Genomic DNA, 10,833 nt, shown 5'->3' on the forward strand with positions numbered 1-10,833 from the left:
TCTTGAAACGGCCTTCAGCCGTGTTCTGTAAATGTTTATCTTAAGGTGGTATTTATTCTTGAGTAATTGTTTGGGCCTTCAACCGACAAGACACTTCAAGTTTTCTTAAGACGTTTTTGTTGTACCGTGTAAAAGCTTATCTTTAAAGCCTCTCCTTTATTATGTAACTTTTTTTATTGGGCTTTCTGCAGAAAAATTTATTTGAAATTTCCTTAATATGGCCTTTAGCCGAAAATTGTAAATGTTTGTCTTCTAAATAATTTCCTTACCTTATCTGAAATTATTGCGGCCTTTAGCCGAGAAGATATTGCAATGTTACTTAAGTAAGGCCTTGAGCCGTTACTCTAAATCCTGGTGTTTTAGAAGGAATCATTTAAACTTATTCTGGAAAAGTTACTTGGACCTTCAGCCGTGAATTGATCTTTGTTGTTTTAAAGAGAAAACTGTGCATTGGTTCGAGCAATAAAGTTGTGTGTTCTTATGTAACCAACAGTAATTGACCTTGGCACCTTTCCACAACCTGATCCGCTCTGTACTGGGAAACCAGATTCCAGTGTCTATTTGGGCCACTTCGCACGTGTTTTTCAGTGACATAAATTAAAGATGCCCTTCTTCGACTCGTGTTACAACCTTTTTTTTGCCTGAGTGCGATATGTATTTTAAGAAGGTAGATATGACCTAACCGTATGTATGATAAAACGAATACATTTAAAGCAAAATTATGGCCATGGATAACTCGAACACCAACTCCAGAACGAACACAATAATAGAAAATTTTTATAAGTCAAATAAAATGCAATTTATTTTATAACAGAATATCAGTTACAAAATGACATGAAGAATATCACAATTATAAATAAGCAAGTATCTGAGATATAGGTTACCTTCTGAACAAGCACCTTCATAAAAAAATGAAAAAAAAGCTTGTAAAAACAAAAACCAGGAAGCAAGGGAGATGCGGAAATGGAGAAGAAACACAAAAGTATTGTCGATATTGGAAAAATCCAACGAGCAACTGCTATAGGATATTTTTGGGCTGTGGCAAGTACTACATTTACAAAGTGGTCAGTAGTATTAAACAGAGGCAATACGACCAACTAGCGAAATCAGAAGAGAAAGGGATGAAGAACTACAGCAATAAAGCATTATCTTTAGAGAACGATGGGGAGTCGTTCGGGAACTCGCTCTATGGTTTTAAATGATATAAATACGTGTGTAATGACTTGATTTTGTTTGACACATTTCAGCTACTTAGTAATATTTTTCTCACAAACGTCTGTATTGTCGAAGGAGGCTTGAAGTGATCTACATGAACTATTAAATGGACATGAACTAACAATAATATGGGAATTTTAAGTCCATCTTGATGACCGAGGGAGGTGGCACAGTGGTTAACATACTGTATTCGGATTCGAGAGAGCGACAGTTAAAACCCGCGTCCGGCGATCCTGAATTAGATTTTAGTGATTTCACTAAGTCGCTTCAGGCAAATGCCGGGATGGGTGTTCTGTGGAAGTGGAATGTGTGCTGTCACTATTTAGAGCTTTCATGTGATCTGTGTACCTCGTTCGGAAATTTCTGCTTGTTTGTCCTGTGTATTGAGTCTCTGAGTTGGTATATTCCAGCACTGTTGAATTTGGTTGAGTTTCTTTTGTCTGGTCTTAGCCTTTCTCAAACTGTGTTGTTTGTTCAGAATATTATTGGGATCCCTTGCTTTTTCAAGATGTATAAAATTAGCTGCACACCATCCAACATACGTGAGTATACGACTAACTAAGTAACAGCCTAGTGCACACCAAAACTGCATCCATAACACTTACGCAATCCCAATTGTATAGCGCTGACATACATAAGTTCACGTTTATATATTTGTTTATTAACAGCCGCTCACCCAGTTGCAGATGACATGATGTATGCCGAGAAAAACGGCAACAGAAAGCACAGAAAACATACCGCAAATAGCGATAGCAATCTTTAAAACCATGCTGTAACGTATAATAAATAAGGTAGTACGAAAGTATTCACAGAAAACAATGTTTTAAAAAAATTACCGGTACAAAGGTAATAATTTTTTACAGTATTTTATAATTATGCTATTTTCTAAAAAACCACGATATCGAAGAATGTGCACAAGATTTTGATGACGATATTTGTCGCTGAAACCAGTTTTGGGAATAAATAAATAACAAAAAGTGTTTTGCATCAAGGCGGACTCACAATTCCCGTATGGTTGTTTTTGTATGCAAACTCGCACCAAATGGAAGAGTTGCAAGATACAATTTTTGGACATGAACTATAAAGAAAAAAAAACATGATATACCATGATATCGAAGAATGTGCACAAGATTTCTTTCACTAACCTAGTGAAAGATTCGCAGTAGTGAATGAAGTTTAAAGATTCATATGTTGAAATTATTGTACGAATGACAGTACAGAAATATTTGTGGTTTTTGCTTCGGTCGCTTTAAAATATATGAAAACACATTATTTTTTCATGTGCTAGATTTAAAAATAATCTTAATGGAGTCAGCAGTGCTGACAAAATATCTTCAATGGCCTTTCTTCGTTAAGTTTATAGGGTTTTTCAGCATCTAACGCTTTTCTTGTGATTCAAAAAAAATATCAGTATTATCTGCTGCAGTTAATACATCTTCAAATCTAAATATTATACACCTCACACACTCAAACACAGCACACACACACACACACACACACACACACACACACACACACACACACATTCACAAACACACAACGGTTTCTCAGTTTAAAAACCTTTATAAATTTAGGTAAATCGGACTATACCTTTGAATTACGTTGAACTACACTGGAGTCAAAGGAGTGTCATTTAATGGCAAAGACATCGGCCAAGAAATATCACTTGTACTGAAAAGGAAAATTTAGCACTCTAACAATGAGTAATAACTGTACCACGATAGATTAGATATTCAGCGATTTTCCGAATGTCCCGAAGAACTGCATGTGTCAGTCTTCTGTGAGCATTTGTTACGTACGACATATGGAGACTTATACTGATACATTGTCCTAAAAAAACTTAACTCCTCCCGAACAGGCCATGAAGGCCCAACGGCAGTGACCGGCCTCCGCGTCATCCTCTCAACCCATAGGCGTCACTGGATGCGGATATGGAGGGGCATGTGGTCAGCACACCTTTCTCCCGGCCGTTTGTCAGTTTCCGAGACCGGAGCCGCTACTTCTCAATCAAGCAGCTCCTCAGTTTGCCTCACAAGGGCTGAGTGCACGCCGCTTGCCAACAGCGCTCGGCAGTCCGGATGGTCACCCGTCCAAGTGCCAGCCCAGCCCGACAGCGCTTAACTTCGGTGAACTGACGGGAACCGGTGTTACCACTGCGGCAAGGCCGTTGGTTGATACACTGTACTAGATGATAAAATTCACGGGCATTCCTTTTGTGTGATGTGGGCCTATAAATAGAGCCGGGGCCTTAATGGAGACAGAAGAAATAAATTTGGTAGTTTTAATTAAAAATACTCAGAAAAGGTTTATCATGAAATAGAAAAATGTCCCTAAGATATTTTGCAGTATCAGTAGTTCTGTATATATATTTCAGTGTAATAGATCATTCATCTCCGATAACTTATTTATTAAAAATCACATTGTGGTACTAAACTTCTGAAACTAACGAAAAAGAGTTTCTGTGAAATACGTCCCGCGCGATTGGCGGCAAAGTACAGATTCGATAACGCTTCATGTCCGTTGACTAGCTTTGTAGCGAAGAACAGTAACAGCATCCGTGTTTTAGCTTGTGAGCATCTGTTAATTATACATTTTGTGGAAAATGGGGAGCGTAAAATTGCAGATAACCTAGACAGTATGGTGTATTTAGAGAAATACAGGACCTATAAACTTAAAAGGATTTAGGCCCGTAGAAATAAGGAGCTGGATGTCCTAAAAACTGCATGTTCGTTGTTTAAAAGGAAATGGCTAAGAATAAGTCTCTTTACAGCCTTGATCGTAACTATTTCCAATGGAACGGCTTCCAGCAAGCTCCATACAGTGGAAGAATATAAAGATCGTAATTATCTTTTCACATCAGTGACACTGGCGTGGCAACTAAATTCTTTTGTGTATGCGAGGATTATATCCTTATATTATCTGCTGTCATTCATTTGGATATGTCTGGGTTTGTTTTTTTGTCGTTGCAAGTAATATTTGATAGCACTGAAGTGTTTCTCTGTTTCTTACGCACAAAACAACAGCTGTGTGCAATGATTAAACGCTCAGCCACGAAATGCGTGGCAAAAGCATATTTCGCACAAATTTCATGCAGTAAATACTAGTGTTTTATGATTTCGTTTGTATAAAAAGTAAACACGTACCAAACATTAAAGATCATATTTAGTCTATGATACATAATAAGGAATGCCGATGAAACAACTTTAAACATTTCTAGAACATATAGCAGGAATTTGCCTTCATGACTGTTGTCTTGTTCGCAGCACTCATATCACGTAGGTTTAATAAGTTACACAGTCTGCAGAAAGTTTTGAGATTTCTTTACATTTCTTCGCAGACTTAAACATAAGGAGGAATAATAGAGATTAGGGAAGCAGCTGTGTAATGCATTCATTTAAATGCTATAAACAACGGAGGAAAATAGAATTTAACGTCCACCAACGAGATTATTTCGGATGAACCACAAGGTTGGACTGAATGAGGACGGCAAGATGGCGCGGAACTTCAGTCAAGACATTTTCGAAGAAACCAATCCGGCTTTTATCTTATGTTTTAGGGAAGACGACTTGGACCCCAATCCACTCTCGTGGGCCCCTACTCCAGTTACGTTCTAGACGTAAGTAGTAAACATGTCTTATTGACTGTTGTGCCGCAACCTCCTGATCACTAGCTTGCTTTCACCTGTCAAACTTGACTGGTCTACATCGTCTCAGCACTCTCATTCAGTTCGTTATTTTGTGAACCGTTTATTCTTAAAAAGTCACAACTCTTCTGAGAAAAGAGAGAGATGAGAACGGAATCTATTATGTATGCCAGATCAAACCTCACCTGCAGCAGTGGCTTAATTTTAACACATAATTTATCTGCAGAATTATTGCAAGTGAAGCTGTGTGTCCTAATACCCAAAAATATTTTTGCAGCTATTACTTGTGCTCACAAATGAGATATCCTGGAAGATCTTGTTGTCTCAGCTAATACACTGCTAATGGTATGTTTGAAAATATTACCGAACGTAATGTGTCATTTGAAAGTGTTAATGAAACGTTTTCATGAATCTAATGGAAATACTGCTTTTTAATTTTAATTTGTTTTACCGAGTAAGATTAATACCTGTAGGTCTTTCCGTCGATTAACACAACATATATTTCGTTAATCTGTCTTCATAGATATTTTTACCCTACTCATGTAATCCGAATCAACTTTAATAATAATAATAATAATAACAAAGGATATTATAGTCATGATAGCACTATTATGGTAGTGAGAACGAAATTTTTGAGATTACGTAAAACGTCAGCTATAAATAACAGTTGTTATGAGAAACATTCTCTCCACTGATTTCTGCAAGAATTATCTTACTGGCTTCTCAAAAGATTATTTTAATTTAATGAAATAATATATAATAACGAAATCGGGTACCTCGTGAATCATGGAAGATGTTTTTTTACTGACTTCGGTATGTGTTCAATCAGACCAGGGAAGATGGACTTGTTTCTCTCAGACCTAAAACACAACGATGATACTGAAAAATTTGTGTATATCCGAAGGCTTATTGCTTCTGTGCCAGCGTGCAACGTAAGACTGTCAACATATTCTTTTCGTAAGAGGTAGTATGCAATCCAAAAACATAAGGCTATGAACAAAAGTGTTTTATATACACAATATTTTTACTTCCAGTTAGAACTAGTTTGTCTCAGTCTTGCCAAATATTATGGGAAAAATCATTCTTCGTACGATTTTTTTTTCTACACTGATGACAATGAGCCACCTGATTCCAAAGTTCTCTCTCTCTCTTTTCTTTTTTCTTCTTTTTACCATGCGCCAACAAGTATCTCTGTTTCGTGAAGCGCAAATCTTGTATCGAAGTGTAGACTGCTATAACAAGCACTCAAGAGTTCCACCTTCATCATCGTTTGACGGTAGTTGAAGGAATAGCTATGACTGATTTTTCAGAGTCTTAGCAAATAAGGAAAATAGGAAATGTGTTGTTTCTGTTAATATATTGTGGAGAAATCAAGTTCTACGAATGTTTAATACTGGTAGACACATCTTTTGAACACACAAATTTCATTCCTGAATATGTTATTGCCTAAGAGACGAGCTCGAAGAAACTGTCCATTTGCTACGGAGGCGGTGACAGGAAACAAGAGTCTAGTAAATAAGAGATTCGTTTCTCAGGACGCCCACCGTCAGTTTACGTCCTTTGGTTGAAGGTATAATGTTATTAACGAAAGTATATAGTCGTACTGGATTTTACTGTTACGATTATGTTGCTAGACGTAGATCCTTTAAATTTTCTGCGTGTGACGTACATTTCGGCCGCAGCCACAATTAAATAAACCAATTACTACTTCTAATTATTTTCGAATAAAAAGAAAAATTAATGTTAACTGAATGCCAAACAAACGATCGCTCCGGACCAAGCAACACGGACCACCTTACGTGTAAGTGTGGGAATCCGATCACATATTTCATGTGTGTTAATAACTTTATCTGGGCAGGTCACGGAGAAAATCAGCATTTTATATGTGCTAATTTGTCATTATATACGTACTGAGATAATAGCCAAGATAGGACACTGCTTCTGTAAGTCAGTTCTTCTTACATTTTTTTCACTTTCAAACCATTCTTAACAAGCTAGCACACTACTATAAGACGTAAAATTAATCACTAAAACCCAGGACAAGGTTATCTTTCAGATTACTCAGACTCAAAATTTAATCTCTGATACTCAATTTACGGACTCTGAATTTCATTTGTGTTACTTAAAAGCTCCTTATGCGAATTCGTACTTCTTCGCAAATAAAATTATTTCATTTTACGATGTTGTTCCACTTAGTTGCCAGTCTGATTAAATTTTTTTTCATATAGTTTTTTTTACAGAGTGCAAAATTCTCATGCACTTGCAAAGTACTTAGCTGCGGGAAATAAAACTTGAATCTAATATTAAAAGAAGTATTAATTATAACATACTTCCGAATTTTTTGTGTTGAGCAGATTCTCACGTTTCTTCTTATGGTCTTTCCGCAAGATGTGAGGTGGCTGCAGCAGAATCGTTGCACAGCCTATAATGTTTCTTTCTTCATTAAACTAGTACAGTATCACTTCACGAAGAGAACGCAAGTCTCAATACCTCTTAAACTAATATGTAATAATTTGCCTTAAAGCAAGTCTCATTTTACCATATTTTTCACAACGGGAGCAGAAAGCTTAACTCTGACAAAATTTCTCATCTAAAATGGGGCTAATTATCTCGATTTTGAATTCAGGTTTCACAAAACACCATAAATTGAATATAAGGTAAGTAATTTGATCATTTTTACGTCTTTTAGTCACGTTGAACTGTCTGTCTGAGTATGAAGTAGTACCGAAGAGTGCAAATTTCCGCTAACAACAGCTTTGAAAGAACTATGATCACTCACAGCAACAAGAATGCTATTGCATTAGTATTTCCTCGGCACGTTGACTGTATGAGCAGTTTTCATTTGATGAATATGTTCCCACTGTTGAGCGTAATGCCGAGAAATGGCAATGAAACATAAATCCCAAACGCACATGCGACTGCCTAGTGCCGTAAGAGATAATCTCACAATTCTATCAAAATATTTGTCTTTTAAGTATGATTTTCAATACAAATAGTAGAATAAAATGCTGCTATTTCCTTATGAGACTGTCGTTAGATGCCTCAGATAGAGATCTCTCGCAGCGAGGCCAGCTACGAAGTCATTCTGTCGTTTCAGCTGACTTGACAGTGTGTTCTCGGCAAATCATTATAATTGAAGTGACGTACACATTGCTGTAGCTTGTGTTCCACAGACAAATGAAACTGGTATAAAAAAGTTGCTATATTGTTAACCCATTATCTAGTACAATGAATATTTCATCCAGAAATGAGCTAATAACACAAAACCATGGTCACTGAATAATACAAGGACTGTGTAGCGTAGGCTATAGAAATGTACGTGCGAGAGTAATACCTCATTTACCTAAAAGTACCTTCTCTGCAGCATAATCCAATACGATTCAAATCATTATAAGCAATATTTCCTCTCATTTTGTCGTGATTTACCATTCACGCACACTACATGGAATAGCATTTCGATAAGACAAATAAAAGCAATACAGAAAAACTTCGTTTACAAATTAAAACCCAGAAAACTACAAGTATAGTAAAACCGTTACATGGCATTGGCCGGTTAGTTACTTACTCCTATTTTCCACATCATGTAGACACGAGTAAATTACTTTTCACACAGTAAGTTCTTCTAAAAATGTGGAGGTAGTTCTGCACATTTGCTTAGGTACTGAGAACACCGTAGCTGAGAGTCCATAAATTATAAACACAAGCACACTCTAAGCGTTTTCAAATTTTTCGCGCAAATATTATTCGTTCCTTTAGAACCCCGTGAATTTAAATATCCGGACTAGCAACAGTCAGCCCAGTAACCCCAAAAACTATGAATCCTGAACAAATACAGGTGGATTTAAATTTTTTTGCTACCCTTTTCCGAAGCCTTCACCGAAAGCAACATGTCAGGTATTGAGTCATAAATCCATCATGTTTGATTGAAATTGTCCCAAACGTAGAAGAGTTCTGCTTCATCCTACTAACGCCATTCCTATGGGTGCTAGTGGAGTTCAGCATTCATCAAATTTTTTCACGTAATGTGTCAAATACATAGGGTGAATCGTTAATACCTAACACTTCTTTTATATCGAGAAGGATTCCAGATTATAAAACGAGGTTTTCGGTGAACGATAGTACACAGGTGGGAATCTAATGTGTCAATCAAGTTATTGAAGCAAGAATATATTTTTAAAGTAGCGATATACCTTTCAAAGACTTTTGAATTCTCTAAAACGATGAATGAGTTGACGTAGCGCTTGTTGATGGGAGCGTTGAAACTTTTCGCAAAAATATCCAAAAATGTGCTAAAATTGAAAGGCTGGGTGACCGAAATATGCTATTGGGGTGTAAATGCCTCCGAGTTGGGCTCTCGTACCACGCTCCGTGGTTACATGCAGCAATAAGACTGGCCCTCGTTACTAAGATAAAAAGTAATTCCTGTTGACCCAACTTCATATGACGTATATACAGTCAGCTATGAGTGTTGTAAACAGAGCTATATGCTATCTTCTAGTGCCCCAGAAGAAGCTTAAGAAAATTATGTATGTACGTATTCATGTTTTGAGTGAACAGCTTTTCTGGAAGCATGTTAACAGTAGAATGGCTTGATACAACGACAGAACATGGCGGTATTAATCAGCACGTTTCTCTTGTATATTTGCGAGACGTTCCACTCCAGGATTAACAAGTCTTATATCACTGTACTCGACTTTTCAAGAACTTTCGAATACCGTTAAAAATATGTAGTTCCATTTACAAAAATAAAAAAATGTATTATTTCAATATCTTGGTTTATACAATAATTAAAAGTGTTAATCATGCAACAAAAATATGTGCCCGCTGTATACTAACAAATCTCGAAAGCTTAGTTTCTATATCTTAAACTCTTCTCTAAATAAGAAGGATGTTACGTCTTATGCGACGCACGATGATACCAGTCTTTCATTGTTTCCAGTCAGTAATAGCAAATACGAATATATATCTCTTATCATGGACTAAAAATTTGTCTGCACCTGCATGATCGTTGTACTGTTCATCGCAGTTATGATGCAAGTTACAAATACGGTGGGGGGAAATTGCTCTAGGGACTACAGACGTATTCTGGAATGAACGTATACGCACACATGTCCTACATTAGTATATTAAAGAACTTGTTCGTTAATATTTCAGTCTACACCACACTTCATCACGTTACTGGTAAAATCAGTTTTAAGTCCTTTAAACTGGAAAACAGAACAACCGTTGAGAATAAGTTATAATAAGAGGAAAATAGCTTATAGTAAACACACTGTGCCGGCCGGGGTGGCCGAGCGGTTCTACGCGCTTCAGGAAATATGTAGATGTCAGGTCCGGAGACACAGGTGGACAAGAGCAGGATACAGCGTCATGGCTAGTACGATTAATACCACGGTTTGCAAGCTGTTGATGTAAAAAAGAGCAGACCTCCATACCCCAGTCGAAATTCGGAACATTCTCTGTAATTCATATCGATGTACTGCTATACTTAAATAGTTAAAGTTGTTGTAATCGATACATTGATTTCGAATTTCCCCGTATTTTATTTTGACGCCACAGTGGGAACGTTGCCGTACAGGCTGATATATACGCTTTTATGGTCCCTGATGATGATCGCTTGATGGAATCTGGTAGTTAATGAAGGTTTGTTTCATCAGTAGCCCTTGCTGATTGCGAAATTTGAGATCTTTCATTACGTCCCGCTTTTGCACTTTGTGTGTGTGTGTGTGTGTGTGTGTGTGCGTGTGTGTGTGTGTCTGTGTGTACGTGTCGGGAAATACTGGATGAAGAGTCATTGTATGAGATCGATATAATTACAAAATTATAACAAAGAAATTGAAAATATCTGTGGAAACGCGCGTAACAACTCTTACGAGAATTTTCAAACACCGGAGTGATTTCAAAATGGCGCAGGATCGGCAGCAACTTAAATGCACGGCTTGTATTTCGAATGTGCGGTGTGAATAGGAAGATGT

At 37.0% G+C, this 10,833-nt stretch overlaps 1 pseudogene; it reads right to left on the reverse strand.

Moving 5' to 3' along the window:
* Positions 1 to 3,269: 3,269 nt before the first annotated feature.
* On the reverse strand, positions 3,270 to 3,387 carry LOC126472118 (5S ribosomal RNA; annotated as a pseudogene).
* Positions 3,388 to 10,833: the final 7,446 nt, after the last annotated feature.

The sequence above is a fragment of the Schistocerca serialis genome, chromosome 3 (genome assembly GCF_023864345.2).
Source record: "Schistocerca serialis cubense isolate TAMUIC-IGC-003099 chromosome 3, iqSchSeri2.2, whole genome shotgun sequence".
Classification (NCBI taxonomy): Eukaryota; Metazoa; Arthropoda; class Insecta; order Orthoptera; family Acrididae; genus Schistocerca; species Schistocerca serialis.